General features: G+C 45.6%; 22 non-coding genes across 22 annotated transcripts; all 22 read left to right on the top strand.

Moving 5' to 3' along the window:
* The first annotated feature begins 796 nt into the window (after positions 1 to 796).
* On the top strand, positions 797 to 869 carry TRNAV-AAC (transfer RNA valine (anticodon AAC)). The gene has a single exon. It is a non-coding gene; the product is annotated as a tRNA-Val (tRNA).
* Positions 870 to 980: 111 nt separating this feature from the next.
* TRNAV-CAC (transfer RNA valine (anticodon CAC)) lies at positions 981 to 1,053 on the top strand. The gene has a single exon. It is a non-coding gene; the product is annotated as a tRNA-Val (tRNA).
* A 555-nt stretch (positions 1,054 to 1,608) lies between these two features.
* TRNAV-AAC (transfer RNA valine (anticodon AAC)) lies at positions 1,609 to 1,681 on the top strand. Its single transcript has one exon. It is a non-coding gene; the product is annotated as a tRNA-Val (tRNA).
* A 111-nt stretch (positions 1,682 to 1,792) lies between these two features.
* On the top strand, positions 1,793 to 1,865 carry TRNAV-CAC (transfer RNA valine (anticodon CAC)). The gene has a single exon. It is a non-coding gene; the product is annotated as a tRNA-Val (tRNA).
* A 739-nt stretch (positions 1,866 to 2,604) lies between these two features.
* TRNAV-CAC (transfer RNA valine (anticodon CAC)) lies at positions 2,605 to 2,677 on the top strand. The gene has a single exon. It is a non-coding gene; the product is annotated as a tRNA-Val (tRNA).
* An 875-nt stretch (positions 2,678 to 3,552) lies between these two features.
* Positions 3,553 to 3,625, top strand: TRNAV-AAC (transfer RNA valine (anticodon AAC)). The gene has a single exon. It is a non-coding gene; the product is annotated as a tRNA-Val (tRNA).
* A 739-nt stretch (positions 3,626 to 4,364) lies between these two features.
* On the top strand, positions 4,365 to 4,437 carry TRNAV-AAC (transfer RNA valine (anticodon AAC)). The gene has a single exon. It is a non-coding gene; the product is annotated as a tRNA-Val (tRNA).
* A 111-nt stretch (positions 4,438 to 4,548) lies between these two features.
* On the top strand, positions 4,549 to 4,621 carry TRNAV-CAC (transfer RNA valine (anticodon CAC)). Its single transcript has one exon. It is a non-coding gene; the product is annotated as a tRNA-Val (tRNA).
* Positions 4,622 to 5,176: 555 nt separating this feature from the next.
* On the top strand, positions 5,177 to 5,249 carry TRNAV-AAC (transfer RNA valine (anticodon AAC)). Its single transcript has one exon. It is a non-coding gene; the product is annotated as a tRNA-Val (tRNA).
* Positions 5,250 to 5,360: 111 nt separating this feature from the next.
* Positions 5,361 to 5,433, top strand: TRNAV-CAC (transfer RNA valine (anticodon CAC)). Its single transcript has one exon. It is a non-coding gene; the product is annotated as a tRNA-Val (tRNA).
* Positions 5,434 to 6,172: 739 nt separating this feature from the next.
* TRNAV-CAC (transfer RNA valine (anticodon CAC)) lies at positions 6,173 to 6,245 on the top strand. Its single transcript has one exon. It is a non-coding gene; the product is annotated as a tRNA-Val (tRNA).
* Positions 6,246 to 7,932: 1,687 nt separating this feature from the next.
* On the top strand, positions 7,933 to 8,005 carry TRNAV-AAC (transfer RNA valine (anticodon AAC)). The gene has a single exon. It is a non-coding gene; the product is annotated as a tRNA-Val (tRNA).
* A 111-nt stretch (positions 8,006 to 8,116) lies between these two features.
* TRNAV-CAC (transfer RNA valine (anticodon CAC)) lies at positions 8,117 to 8,189 on the top strand. Its single transcript has one exon. It is a non-coding gene; the product is annotated as a tRNA-Val (tRNA).
* Positions 8,190 to 8,928: 739 nt separating this feature from the next.
* TRNAV-CAC (transfer RNA valine (anticodon CAC)) lies at positions 8,929 to 9,001 on the top strand. The gene has a single exon. It is a non-coding gene; the product is annotated as a tRNA-Val (tRNA).
* Positions 9,002 to 9,740: 739 nt separating this feature from the next.
* Positions 9,741 to 9,813, top strand: TRNAV-CAC (transfer RNA valine (anticodon CAC)). Its single transcript has one exon. It is a non-coding gene; the product is annotated as a tRNA-Val (tRNA).
* Positions 9,814 to 10,368: 555 nt separating this feature from the next.
* Positions 10,369 to 10,441, top strand: TRNAV-AAC (transfer RNA valine (anticodon AAC)). The gene has a single exon. It is a non-coding gene; the product is annotated as a tRNA-Val (tRNA).
* Positions 10,442 to 10,552: 111 nt separating this feature from the next.
* Positions 10,553 to 10,625, top strand: TRNAV-CAC (transfer RNA valine (anticodon CAC)). Its single transcript has one exon. It is a non-coding gene; the product is annotated as a tRNA-Val (tRNA).
* Positions 10,626 to 11,364: 739 nt separating this feature from the next.
* Positions 11,365 to 11,437, top strand: TRNAV-CAC (transfer RNA valine (anticodon CAC)). Its single transcript has one exon. It is a non-coding gene; the product is annotated as a tRNA-Val (tRNA).
* Positions 11,438 to 12,176: 739 nt separating this feature from the next.
* Positions 12,177 to 12,249, top strand: TRNAV-CAC (transfer RNA valine (anticodon CAC)). The gene has a single exon. It is a non-coding gene; the product is annotated as a tRNA-Val (tRNA).
* A 555-nt stretch (positions 12,250 to 12,804) lies between these two features.
* On the top strand, positions 12,805 to 12,877 carry TRNAV-AAC (transfer RNA valine (anticodon AAC)). Its single transcript has one exon. It is a non-coding gene; the product is annotated as a tRNA-Val (tRNA).
* A 111-nt stretch (positions 12,878 to 12,988) lies between these two features.
* On the top strand, positions 12,989 to 13,061 carry TRNAV-CAC (transfer RNA valine (anticodon CAC)). The gene has a single exon. It is a non-coding gene; the product is annotated as a tRNA-Val (tRNA).
* Positions 13,062 to 13,800: 739 nt separating this feature from the next.
* TRNAV-CAC (transfer RNA valine (anticodon CAC)) lies at positions 13,801 to 13,873 on the top strand. Its single transcript has one exon. It is a non-coding gene; the product is annotated as a tRNA-Val (tRNA).
* The last annotated feature ends 209 nt before the right edge of the window (positions 13,874 to 14,082 follow it).

Below are 14,082 nucleotides of genomic sequence, written 5' to 3'. Positions count from 1 at the left end.
AATCTGCCAATACAAAGCAAAGTTTAGGTGCAACACCTTCAATGTGAGCTCTTTTTCTTCACTGTTTATGAGCTGACCATCGCTGTAAGTGTTTGGTGTTTAGGCAAACTTGTTTTCTGGACCCAAAGGCAATTGGAATGTGGACTTTGGTTCTCCTGCTTAGTCAGCTGAGCTGGAAAACCTGACGACCATTGGCGTATGTTTTCAGCTGACCTGGTGAGAAAAGTGTGTGGAAAAGCTAGAGGTGATATCCATGACTCAGTGTATCTTGCCAGTACTGGCTGTTTTGAGGATGTTATTTGTATCAAGTTAGGCATCCGAGATGGGCTTTCTTCCTTCTTTGCTTCATTACCAAAGAGTATCATTTGCAAGGACGGTAAACTGAACTCAGGTTATCAACCAACCAGAAGCAAATAATAGCTAATACGGTGACCCCAACCTCCGAGCAACCAACCCGAAAAGTGCTGTCGTGATAGGTTTCTGTAGTGTAGTGGTTATCACGTTCGCCTAACACGCGTATGTTTTCAGCTGACCTGGTGAGAAAAGTGTGTGGAAAAGCTAGAGGTGATATCCATGACTCAGTGTATCTTGCCAGTACTTGCTGTTTTGAGGATGTTATTTGTATCAAGTTAGGCATCCGAGATGGGCTTTCTTCCTTCTTTGCTTCATTACCAAAGAGTATCATTTGCAAGGACGGTAAACTGAACTCAGGTTATCAACCAACCAGAAGCAAATAATAGCTAATACGGTGACCCCAACCTCCGAGCAACCAACCCGAAAAGTGCTGTCGTGATAGGTTTCTGTAGTGTAGTGGTTATCACGTTCGCCTAACACGCGAAAGGTCCCCGGTTCGAAACCGGGCAGAAACAATTTGACCGCACTAGTGCTTTTTGTCAATGTCACTTTCAGCAGCTCTTTTCACCGATCTTACTTTAGGGTAGACTTTCGGTCTGCAAGGCTCAAAAAAACAGCATGAATGGGTTTCTGTAGTGTAGTGGTTATCACGTTCGCCTCACACGCGAAAGGTCCCCGGTTCGAAACCGGGCAGAAACAGTGCTTACCTTTAACTTTTTCACAGTCTGGCAAACTCAAAGCTCTTGCCATGCCTTGCCCCTCTGGCAGCCGTAAGCCAAATCTGCCAATACAAAGCACAGTTTAGGTGCAACACCTTCAATGTGAGCTCTTTTTCTTCACTGTTTATGAGCTGACCATCGCTGTAGGTGTTTGGTGTTTAGGCAAACTTGTTTTCTGGACCCAAAGGCAATTGGAATGTGGACTTTGGTTCTCCTGCTTAGTCAGCTGAGCTGGAAAACCTGACGACCATTGGCGTATGTTTTCAGCTGACCTGGTGAGAAAAGTGTGTGGAAAAGCTAGAGGTGATATCCATGACTCAGTGTATCTTGCCAGTACTGGCTGTTTTGAGGATGTTATTTGTATCAAGTTAGGCATCCGAGATGGGCTTTCTTCCATCTTTGCTTCATTACCAAAGAGTATTATTTGCAAGGACGGTAAACTGAACTCAGGTTATCAACCAACCAGAAGCAAATAATAGCTAATACGGTGACCCCAACCTCCGAGCAACCAACCCGAAAAGTGCTGTCGTGATAGGTTTCTGTAGTGTAGTGGTTATCACGTTCGCCTAACACGCGAAAGGTCCCCGGTTCGAAACCGGGCAGAAACAATTTGACCGCACTAGTGCTTTTTGTCAATGTCACTTTCAGCAGCTCTTTTCACCGATCTTACTTTAGGGTAGACTTTCGGTCTGCAAGGCTCAAAAAAACAGCATGAATGGGTTTCTGTAGTGTAGTGGTTATCACGTTCGCCTCACACGCGAAAGGTCCCCGGTTCGAAACCGGGCAGAAACAGTGCTTACCTTTAACTTTTTCACAGTCTGGCAAACTCAAAGCTCTTGCCATGCCTTGCCCCTCTGGCAGCCGTAAGCCAAATCTGCCAATACAAAGCACAGTTTAGGTGCAACACCTTCAATGTGAGCTCTTTTTCTTCACTGTTTATGAGCTGACCATCGCTGTAGGTGTTTGGTGTTTAGGCAAACTTGTTTTCTGGACCCAAAGGCAATTGGAATGTGGACTTTGGTTCTCCTGCTTAGTCAGCTGAGCTGGAAAACCTGACGACCATTGGCGTATGTTTTCAGCTGACCTGGTGAGAAAAGTGTGTGGAAAAGCTAGAGGTGATATCCATGACTCAGTGTATCTTGCCAGTACTGGCTGTTTTGAGGATGTTATTTGTATCAAGTTAGGCATCCGAGATGGGCTTTCTTCCATCTTTGCTTCATTACCAAAGAGTATTATTTGCAAGGACGGTAAACTGAACTCAGGTTATCAACCAACCAGAAGCAAATAATAGCTAATACGGTGACCCCAACCTCCGAGCAACCAACCCGAAAAGTGCTGTCGTGATAGGTTTCTGTAGTGTAGTGGTTATCACGTTCGCCTAACACGCGACAGGTCCCCGGTTCGAAACCGGGCAGAAACAATTTGAGCGCACTAGTGCTTTTTGTCAATGTCACTTTCAGCAGCTCTTTTCACCGATCTTACTTTAGGGTAGACTTTCGGTCTGCAAGGCTCAAAAAAACAGCATGAATGGGTTTCTGTAGTGTAGTGGTTATCACGTTCGCCTCACACGCGAAAGGTCCCCGGTTCGAAACCGGGCAGAAACAGTGCTTACCTTTAACTTTTTCACAGTCTGGCAAACTCAAAGCTCTTGCCATGCCTTGCCCCTCTGGCAGCCGTAAGCCAAATCTGCCAATACAAAGCACAGTTTAGGTGCAACACCTTCAATGTGAGCTCTTTTTCTTCACTGTTTATGAGCTGACCATCGCTGTAAGTGTTTGGTGTTTAGGCAAACTTGTTTTCTGGACCCAAAGGCAATTGGAATGTGGACTTTGGTTCTCCTGCTTAGTCAGCTGAGCTGGAAAACCTGACGACCATTGGCGTATGTTTTCAGCTGACCTGGTGAGAAAAGTGTGTGGAAAAGCTAGAGGTGATATCCATGACTCAGTGTATCTTGCCAGTACTTGCTGTTTTGAGGATGTTATTTGTATCAAGTTAGGCATCCGAGATGGGCTTTCTTCCTTCTTTGCTTCATTACCAAAGAGTATCATTTGCAAGGACGGTAAACTGAACTCAGGTTATCAACCAACCAGAAGCAAATAATAGCTAATACGGTGACCCCAACCTCCGAGCAACCAACCCGAAAAGTGCTGTCGTGATAGGTTTCTGTAGTGTAGTGGTTATCACGTTCGCCTAACACGCGTATGTTTTCAGCTGACCTGGTGAGAAAAGTGTGTGGAAAAGCTAGAGGTGATATCCATGACTCAGTGTATCTTGCCAGTACTTGCTGTTTTGAGGATGTTATTTGTATCAAGTTAGGCATCCGAGATGGGCTTTCTTCCTTCTTTGCTTCATTACCAAAGAGTATCATTTGCAAGGACGGTAAACTGAACTCAGGTTATCAACCAACCAGAAGCAAATAATAGCTAATACGGTGACCCCAACCTCCGAGCAACCAACCCGAAAAGTGCTGTCGTGATAGGTTTCTGTAGTGTAGTGGTTATCACGTTCGCCTAACACGCGAAAGGTCCCCGGTTCGAAACCGGGCAGAAACAATTTGAGCGCACTAGTGCTTTTTGTCAATGTCACTTTCAGCAGCTCTTTTCACCGATCTTACTTTAGGGTAGACTTTCGGTCTGCAAGGCTCAAAAAAACAGCATGAATGGGTTTCTGTAGTATAGTGGTTATCACGTTCGCCTCACACGCGAAAGGTCCCCGGTTCGAAACTGGGCAGAAACAGTGCTTACCTTTAACTTTTTCACAGTCTGGCAAACTCAAAGCTCTTGCCATGCCTTGCCCCTCTGGCAGCCGTAAGCCAAATCTGCCAATACAAAGCACAGTTTAGGTGCAACACCTTCAATGTGAGCTCTTTTTCTTCACTGTTTATGAGCTGACCATCGCTGTAGGTGTTTGGTGTTTAGGCAAACTTGTTTTCTGGACCCAAAGGCAATTGGAATGTGGACTTTGGTTCTCCTGCTTAGTCAGCTGAGCTGGAAAACCTGACGACCATTGGCGTATGTTTTCAGCTGACCTGGTGAGAAAAGCGTGTGGAAAAGCTAGAGGTGATATCCATGACTCAGTGTATCTTGCCAGTACTGGCTGTTTTGAGGATGTTATTTGTATCAAGTTAGGCATCCGAGATGGGCTTTCTTCCATCTTTGCTTCATTACCAAAGAGTATTATTTGCAAGGACGGTAAACTGAACTCAGGTTATCAACCAACCAGAAGCAAATAATAGCTAATACGGTGACCCCAACCTCCGAGCAACCAACCCGAAAAGTGCTGTCGTGATAGGTTTCTGTAGTGTAGTGGTTATCACGTTCGCCTAACACGCGAAAGGTCCCCGGTTCGAAACCGGGCAGAAACAATTTGAGCGCACTAGTGCTTTTTGTCAATGTCACTTTCAGCAGCTCTTTTCACCGATCTTACTTTAGGGTAGACTTTCGGTCTGCAAGGCTCAAAAAAACAGCATGAATGGGTTTCTGTAGTGTAGTGGTTATCACGTTCGCCTCACACGCGAAAGGTCCCCGGTTCGAAACCGGGCAGAAACAGTGCTTACCTTTAACTTTTTCACAGTCTGGCAAACTCAAAGCTCTTGCCATGCCTTGCCCCTCTGGCAGCCGTAAGCCAAATCTGCTAATACAAAGCACAGTTTAGGTGCAACACCTTCAATGTGAGCTCTTTTTCTTCACTGTTTATGAGCTGACCATCGCTGTAAGTGTTTGGTGTTTAGGCAAACTTGTTTTCTGGACCCAAAGGCAATTGGAATGTGGACTTTGGTTCTCCTGCTTAGTCAGCTGAGCTGGAAAACCTGACGACCATTGGCGTATGTTTTCAGCTGACCTGGTGAGAAAAGTGTGTGGAAAAGCTAGAGGTGATATCCATGACTCAGTGTATCTTGCCAGTACTTGCTGTTTTGAGGATGTTATTTGTATCAAGTTAGGCATCCGAGATGGGCTTTCTTCCTTCTTTGCTTCATTACCAAAGAGTATCATTTGCAAGGACGGTAAACTGAACTCAGGTTATCAACCAACCAGAAGCAAATAATAGCTAATACGGTGACCCCAACCTCCGAGCAACCAACCCGAAAAGTGCTGTCGTGATAGGTTTCTGTAGTGTAGTGGTTATCACGTTCGCCTAACAAGCGAAAGGTCCCCGGTTCGAAACCGGGCAGAAACAATTTGAGCGCACTAGTGCTTTTTGTCAATGTCACTTTCAGCAGCTCTTTTCACCGATCTTACTTTAGGGTAGACTTTCGGTCTGCAAGGCTCAAAAAAACAGCATGAATGGGTTTCTGTAGTGTAGTGGTTATCACGTTCGCCTCACACGCGAAAGGTCCCCGGTTCGAAACCGGGCAGAAACAGTGCTTACCTTTAACTTTTTCACAGTCTGGCAAACTCAAAGCTCTTGCCATGCCTTGCCCCTCTGGCAGCCGTAAGCCAAATCTGCCAATACAAAGCACAGTTTAGGTGCAACACCTTCAATGTGAGCTCTTTTTCTTCACTGTTTATGAGCTGACCATCGCTGTAGGTGTTTGGTGTTTAGGCAAACTTGTTTTCTGGACCCAAAGGCAATTGGAATGTGGACTTTGGTTCTCCTGCTTAGTCAGCTGAGCTGGAAAACCTGACGACCATTGGCGTATGTTTTCAGCTGACCTGGTGAGAAAAGTGTGTGGAAAAGCTAGAGGTGATATCCATGACTCAGTGTATCTTGCCAGTACTGGCTGTTTTGAGGATGTTATTTGTATCAAGTTAGGCATCCGAGATGGGCTTTCTTCCTTCTTTGCTTCATTACCAAAGAGTATTATTTGCAAGGACGGTAAACTGAACTCAGGTTATCAACCAACCAGAAGCAAATAATAGCTAATACGGTGACCCCAACCTCCGAGCAACCAACCCGAAAAGTGCTGTCGTGATAGGTTTCTGTAGTGTAGTGGTTATCACGTTCGCCTAACACGCGACAGGTCCCCGGTTCGAAACCGGGCAGAAACAATTTGAGCGCACTAGTGCTTTTTGTCAATGTCACTTTCAGCAGCTCTTTTCACCGATCTTACTTTAGGGTAGACTTTCGGTCTGCAAGGCTCAAAAAAACAGCATGAATGGGTTTCTGTAGTGTAGTGGTTATCACGTTCGCCTCACACGCGAAAGGTCCCCGGTTCGAAACCGGGCAGAAACAGTGCTTACCTTTAACTTTTTCACAGTCTGGCAAACTCAAAGCTCTTGCCATGCCTTGCCCCTCTGGCAGCCGTAAGCCAAATCTGCCAATACAAAGCACAGTTTAGGTGCAACACCTTCAATGTGAGCTCTTTTTCTTCACTGTTTATGAGCTGACCATCGCTGTAAGTGTTTGGTGTTTAGGCAAACTTGTTTTCTGGACCCAAAGGCAATTGGAATGTGGACTTTGGTTCTCCTGCTTAGTCAGCTGAGCTGGAAAACCTGACGACCATTGGCGTATGTTTTCAGCTGACCTGGTGAGAAAAGTGTGTGGAAAAGCTAGAGGTGATATCCATGACTCAGTGTATCTTGCCAGTACTTGCTGTTTTGAGGATGTTATTTGTATCAAGTTAGGCATCCGAGATGGGCTTTCTTCCTTCTTTGCTTCATTACCAAAGAGTATCATTTGCAAGGACGGTAAACTGAACTCAGGTTATCAACCAACCAGAAGCAAATAATAGCTAATACGGTGACCCCAACCTCCGAGCAACCAACCCGAAAAGTGCTGTCGTGATAGGTTTCTGTAGTGTAGTGGTTATCACGTTCGCCTAACACGCGTATGTTTTCAGCTGACCTGGTGAGAAAAGTGTGTGGAAAAGCTAGAGGTGATATCCATGACTCAGTGTATCTTGCCAGTACTTGCTGTTTTGAGGATGTTATTTGTATCAAGTTAGGCATCCGAGATTGGCTTTCTTCCTTCTTTGCTTCATTACCAAAGAGTATCATTTGCAAGGACGGTAAACTGAACTCAGGTTATCAACCAACCAGAAGCAAATAATAGCTAATACGGTGACCCCAACCTCCGAGCAACCAACCCGAAAAGTGCTGTCGTGATAGGTTTCTGAAGTGTAGTGGTTATCACGTTCGCCTAACACGCGAAAGGTCCCCGGTTCGAAACCGGGCAGAAACAATTTGAGCGCACTAGTGCTTTTTGTCAATGTCACTTTCAGCAGCTCTTTTCACCGATCTTACTTTAGGGTAGACTTTCGGTCTGCAAGGCTCAAAAAAACAGCATGAATGGGTTTCTGTAGTATAGTGGTTATCACGTTCGCCTCACACGCGAAAGGTCCCCGGTTCGAAACTGGGCAGAAACAGTGCTTACCTTTAACTTTTTCACAGTCTGGCAAACTCAAAGCTCTTGCCATGCCTTGCCCCTCTGGCAGCCGTAAGCCAAATCTGCCAATACAAAGCACAGTTTAGGTGCAACACCTTCAATGTGAGCTCTTTTTCTTCACTGTTTATGAGCTGACCATCGCTGTAGGTGTTTGGTGTTTAGGCAAACTTGTTTTCTGGACCCAAAGGCAATTGGAATGTGGACTTTGGTTCTCCTGCTTAGTCAGCTGAGCTGGAAAACCTGACGACCATTGGCGTATGTTTTCAGCTGACCTGGTGAGAAAAGTGTGTGGAAAAGCTAGAGGTGATATCCATGACTCAGTGTATCTTGCCAGTACTGGCTGTTTTGAGGATGTTATTTGTATCAAGTTAGGCATCCGAGATGGGCTTTCTTCCATCTTTGCTTCATTACCAAAGAGTATTATTTGCAAGGACGGTAAACTGAACTCAGGTTATCAACCAACCAGAAGCAAATAATAGCTAATACGGTGACCCCAACCTCCGAGCAACCAACCCGAAAAGTGCTGTCGTGATAGGTTTCTGTAGTGTAGTGGTTATCACGTTCGCCTAACACGCGAAAGGTCCCCGGTTCGAAACCGGGCAGAAACAATTTGAGCGCACTAGTGCTTTTTGTCAATGTCACTTTCAGCAGCTCTTTTCACCGATCTTACTTTAGGGTAGACTTTCGGTCTGCAAGGCTCAAAAAAACAGCATGAATGGGTTTCTGTAGTGTAGTGGTTATCACGTTCGCCTCACACGCGAAAGGTCCCCGGTTCGAAACCGGGCAGAAACAGTGCTTACCTTTAACTTTTTCACAGTCTGGCAAACTCAAAGCTCTTGCCATGCCTTGCCCCTCTGGCAGCCGTAAGCCAAATCTGCTAATACAAAGCACAGTTTAGGTGCAACACCTTCAATGTGAGCTCTTTTTCTTCACTGTTTATGAGCTGACCATCGCTGTAAGTGTTTGGTGTTTAGGCAAACTTGTTTTCTGGACCCAAAGGCAATTGGAATGTGGACTTTGGTTCTCCTGCTTAGTCAGCTGAGCTGGAAAACCTGACGACCATTGGCGTATGTTTTCAGCTGACCTGGTGAGAAAAGTGTGTGGAAAAGCTAGAGGTGATATCCATGACTCAGTGTATCTTGCCAGTACTTGCTGTTTTGAGGATGTTATTTGTATCAAGTTAGGCATCCGAGATGGGCTTTCTTCCTTCTTTGCTTCATTACCAAAGAGTATCATTTGCAAGGACGGTAAACTGAACTCAGGTTATCAACCAACCAGAAGCAAATAATAGCTAATACGGTGACCCCAACCTCCGAGCAACCAACCCGAAAAGTGCTGTCGTGATAGGTTTCTGTAGTGTAGTGGTTATCACGTTCGCTTAACACGCGAAAGGTCCCCGGTTCGAAACCGGGCAGAAACAATTTGAGCGCACTAGTGCTTTTTGTCAATGTCACTTTCAGCAGCTCTTTTCACCGATCTTATTTTAGGGTAGACTTTCGGTCTGCAAGGCTCAAAAAAACAGCATGAATGGGTTTCTGTAGTGTAGTGGTTATCACGTTCGCCTCACACGCGAAAGGTCCCCGGTTCGAAACCGGGCAGAAACAGTGCTTACCTTTAACTTTTTCACAGTCTGGCAAACTCAAAGCTCTTGCCATGCCTTGCCCCTCTGGCAGCCGTAAGCCAAATCTGCCAATACAAAGCACAGTTTAGGTGCAACACCTTCAATGTGAGCTCTTTTTCTTCACTGTTTATGAGCTGACCATCGCTGTAAGTGTTTGGTGTTTAGGCAAACTTGTTTTCTGGACCCAAAGGCAATTGGAATGTGGACTTTGGTTCTCCTGCTTAGTCAGCTGAGCTGGAAAACCTGACGACCATTGGCGTATGTTTTCAGCTGACCTGGTGAGAAAAGTGTGTGGAAAAGCTAGAGGTGATATCCATGACTCAGTGTATCTTGCCAGTACTTGCTGTTTTGAGGATGTTATTTGTATCAAGTTAGGCATCCGAGATGGGCTTTCTTCCTTCTTTGCTTCATTACCAAAGAGTATCATTTGCAAGGACGGTAAACTGAACTCAGGTTATCAACCAACCAGAAGCAAATAATAGCTAATACGGTGACCCCAACCTCCGAGCAACCAACCCGAAAAGTGCTGTCGTGATAGGTTTCTGTAGTGTAGTGGTTATCACGTTCGCTTAACACGCGAAAGGTCCCCGGTTCGAAACCGGGCAGAAACAATTTGAGCGCACTAGTGCTTTTTGTCAATGTCACTTTCAGCAGCTCTTTTCACCGATCTTATTTTAGGGTAGACTTTCGGTCTGCAAGGCTCAAAAAAACAGCATGAATGGGTTTCTGTAGTGTAGTGGTTATCACGTTCGCCTCACACGCGAAAGGTCCCCGGTTCGAAACCGGGCAGAAACAGTGCTTACCTTTAACTTTTTCACAGTCTGGCAAACTCAAAGCTCTTGCCATGCCTTGCCCCTCTGGCAGCCGTAAGCCAAATCTGCCAATACAAAGCACAGTTTAGGTGCAACACCTTCAATGTGAGCTCTTTTTCTTCACTGTTTATGAGCTGACCATCGCTGTAAGTGTTTGGTGTTTAGGCAAACTTGTTTTCTGGACCCAAAGGCAATTGGAATGTGGACTTTGGTTCTCCTGCTTAGTCAGCTGAGCTGGAAAACCTGACGACCATTGGCGTATGTTTTCAGCTGACCTGGTGAGAAAAGTGTGTGGAAAAGCTAGAGGTGATATCCATGACTCAGTGTATCTTGCCAGTACTTGCTGTTTTGAGGATGTTATTTGTATCAAGTTAGGCATCCGAGATGGGCTTTCTTCCTTCTTTGCTTCATTACCAAAGAGTATCATTTGCAAGGACGGTAAACTGAACTCAGGTTATCAACCAACCAGAAGCAAATAATAGCTAATACGGTGACCCCAACCTCCGAGCAACCAACCCGAAAAGTGCTGTCGTGATAGGTTTCTGTAGTGTAGTGGTTATCACGTTCGCCTAACACGCGAAAGGTCCCCGGTTCGAAACCGGGCAGAAACAATTTGAGCGCACTAGTGCTTTTTGTCAATGTCACTTTCAGCAGCTCTTTTCACCGATCATACTTTAGGGTAGACTTTCGGTCTGCAAGGCTCAAAAAAACAGCATGAATGGGTTTCTGTAGTGTAGTGGTTATCACGTTCGCCTCACACGCGAAAGGTCCCCGGTTCGAAACCGGGCAGAAACAGTGCTTACCTTTAACTTTTTCACAGTCTGGCAAACTCAAAGCTCTTGCCATGCCTTGCCCCTCTGGCAGCCGTAAGCCAAATCTGCCAATACAAAGCACAGTTTAGGTGCAACACCTTCAATGTGAGCTCTTTTTCTTCACTGTTTATGAGCTGACCATCGCTGTAAGTGTTTGGTGTTTAGGCAAACTTGTTTTCTGGACCCAAAGGCAATTGGAATGTGGACTTTGGTTCTCCTGCTTAGTCAGCTGAGCTGGAAAACCTGACGACCATTGGCGTATGTTTTCAGCTGACCTGGTGAGAAAAGTGTGTGGAAAAGCTAGAGGTGATATCCATGACTCAGTGTATCTTGCCAGTACTGGCTGTTTTGAGGATGTTATTTGTATCAAGTTAGGCATCCGAGATGGGCTTTCTTCCTTCTTTGCTTCATTACCAAAGAGTATCATTTGCAAGGACGGTAAACTGAACTCAGGTTATCAACCAACCAGAAGCAAATAATAGCTAATACGGTGAACCCAACCTCCGAGCAACCAACCCGAAAAGTGCTGTCGTGATAGGTTTCTGTAGTGTAGTGGTTATCACGGTCGCTTAACACGCGAAAGGTCCCCGGTTCGAAACCGGGCAGAAACAATTTGAGCGCACTAGTGCTTTTTGTCAATGTCACTTTCAGCAGCTCTTTTCACCGATCTTATTTTAGGGTAGACTTTCGGTCTGCAAGGCTCAAAAAAACAGCATGAATGGGTTTCTGTAGTGTAGTGGTTATCACGTTCGCCTCACACGCGAAAGGTCCCCGGTTCGAAACCGGGCAGAAACAGTGCTTACCTTTAACTTTTTCACAGTCTGGCAAACTCAAAGCTCTTGCCATGCCTTGCCCCTCTGGCAGCCGTAAGCCAAATCTGCCAATACAAAGCACAGTTTAGGTGCAACACCTTCAATGTGAGCTCTTTTTCTTCACTGTTTATGAGCTGACCATCGCTGTAAGTGTTTGGTGTTTAGGCAAACTTGTTTTCTGGACCCAAAGGCAATTGGAATGTGGACTTTGGTTCTCCTGCTTAGTCAGCTGAGCTGGAAAACCTGACGACCATTGGCGTATGTTTTCAGCTGACCTGGTGAGAAAAGTGTGTGGAAAAGCTAGAGGTGATATCCATGACTCAGTGTATCTTGCCAGTACTTGCTGTTTTGAGGATGTTATTTGTATCAAGTTAGGCATCCGAGATGGGCTTTCTTCCTTCTTTGCTTCATTACCAAAGAGTATCATTTGCAAGGACGGTAAACTGAACTCAGGTTATCAACCAACCAGAAGCAAATAATAGCTAATACGGTGACCCCAACCTCCGAGCAACCAACCCGAAAAGTGCTGTCGTGATAGGTTTCTGTAGTGTAGTGGTTATCACGTTCGCCTAACACGCGAAAGGTCCCCGGTTCGAAACTGGGCAGAAACAATTTGAGCGCACTACTGCTTTTTGTCAATGTCACTTTCAGCAGCTCTTTTCACCGATCATACTTTAGGGTAGACTTTCGGTCTGCAAGGCTCAAAAAAACAGCATGAATGGGTTTCTGTAGTGTAGTGGTTATCACGTTCGCCTCACACGCGAAAGGTCCCCGGTTCGAAACCGGGCAGAAACAGTGCTTACCTTTAACTTTTTCACAGTCTGGCAAACTCAAAGCTCTTGCCATGCCTTGCCCCTCTGGCAGCCGTAAGCCAAATCTGCCAATACAAAGCACAGTTTAGGTGCAACACCTTCAATGTGAGCTCTTTTTCTTCACTGTTTATGAGCTGACCATCGCTGTAAGTGTTTGGTGTTTAGGCAAACTTGTTTTCTGGACCCAAAGGCAATTGGAATGTGGACTTTGGTTCTCCTGCTTAGTCAGCTGAGCTGGAAAACCTGACGACCATTGGCGTATGTTTTCAGCTGACCTGGTGAGAAAAGTGTGTGGAAAAGCTAGAGGTGATATCCATGACTCAGTGTATCTTGCCAGTACTGGCTGTTTTGAGGATGTTATTTGTATCAAGTTAGGCATCCGAGATGGGCTTTCTTCCTTCTTTGCTTCATTACCAAAGAGTATCATTTGCAAGGACGGTAAACTGAACTCAGGTTATCAACCAACCAGAAGCAAATAATAGCTAATACGGTGACCCCAACCTCCGAGCAACCAACCCGAAAAGTGCTGTCATGATAGGTTTCTGTAGTGTAGTGGTTATCACGTTCGCCTAACACGCGAAAGGTCCCCGGTTCGAAACCGGGCAGAAACAATTTGAGCGCGCTAGTGCTTTTTGTCAATGTCGCTTTCAGCAGCTCTTTTCACCGATCTTACTTTAGGGTAGACTTTCGGTCTGCAAGGCTCAAAAAAACAGCATGAATGGGTTTCTGTAGTGTAGTGGTTATCACGTTCGCCTCACACGCGAAAGGTCCCCGGTTCGAAACCGGGCAGAAACAGTGCTTACCTTTAACTTTTTCACAGTCTGGCAAACTCAAAGCTCTTGCCATGCCTTGCCCCTCTGGCAGCCGTAAGCCAAATCTGCCAATACAAAGCACAGTTTAGGTGCAACACCTTCAATGTGAGCTCTTTTTCTTCACTGTTTATGAGCTGACCATCGCTGTAAGTGTTTGGTGTTTAGGCAAACTTGTTTTCTGGACCCAAAGGCAATTGGAATGTGGACTTTGGTTCTCCTGCTTAGTCAGCTGAGCTGGAAAACCTGACGACCATTGGCGTATGTTTTCAGCTGACCTGGTGAGAAAAGTGTGTGGAAAAGCTAGAGGTGATATCCATGACTCAGTGTATCTTGCCAGTACTTGCTGTTTTGAGGATGTTATTTGTATCAAGTTAGGCATCCGAGATGGGCTTTCTTCCTTCTTTGCTTCATTACCAAAGAGTATCATTTGCAAGGACGGTAAACTGAACTCAGGTTATCAACCAACCAGAAGCAAATAATAGCTAATACGGTGACCCCAACCTCCGAGCAACCAACCCGAAAAGTGCTGTCGTGATAGGTTTCTGTAGTGTAGTGGTTATCACGTTCGCTTAACACGCGAAAGGTCCCCGGTTCGAAACCGGGCAGAAACAATTTGAGCGCACTAGTGCTTTTTGTCAATGTCACTTTCAGCAGCTCTTTTCACCGATCTTATTTTAGGGTAGACTTTCGGTCTGCAAGGCTCAAAAAAACAGCATGAATGGGTTTCTGTAGTGTAGTGGTTATCACGTTCGCCTCACACGCGAAAGGTCCCCGGTTCGAAACCGGGCAGAAACAGTGCTTACCTTTAACTTTTTCACAGTCTGGCAAACTCAAAGCTCTTGCCATGCCTTGCCCCTCTGGCAGCCGTAAGCCAAATCTGCCAATACAAAGCACAGTTTAGGTGCAACACCTTCAATGTGAGCTCTTTTTCTTCACTGTTTATGAGCTGACCATCGCTGTAAGTGTTTGGTGTTTAGGCAAACTTGTTTTCTGGACCCAAAGGC

The sequence above is a fragment of the Lithobates pipiens genome, unplaced genomic scaffold, assembly GCF_037356315.1.
Source record: "Lithobates pipiens isolate NorthernLeopardFrog02 unplaced genomic scaffold, aLitPip1_a1.2 Scaffold_8, whole genome shotgun sequence".
Taxonomy (NCBI): domain Eukaryota; kingdom Metazoa; phylum Chordata; class Amphibia; order Anura; family Ranidae; genus Lithobates; species Lithobates pipiens.
Note: the sequence above shows the minus strand (reverse complement) of the source record. Positions and strands in the feature narration are given on the sequence as shown.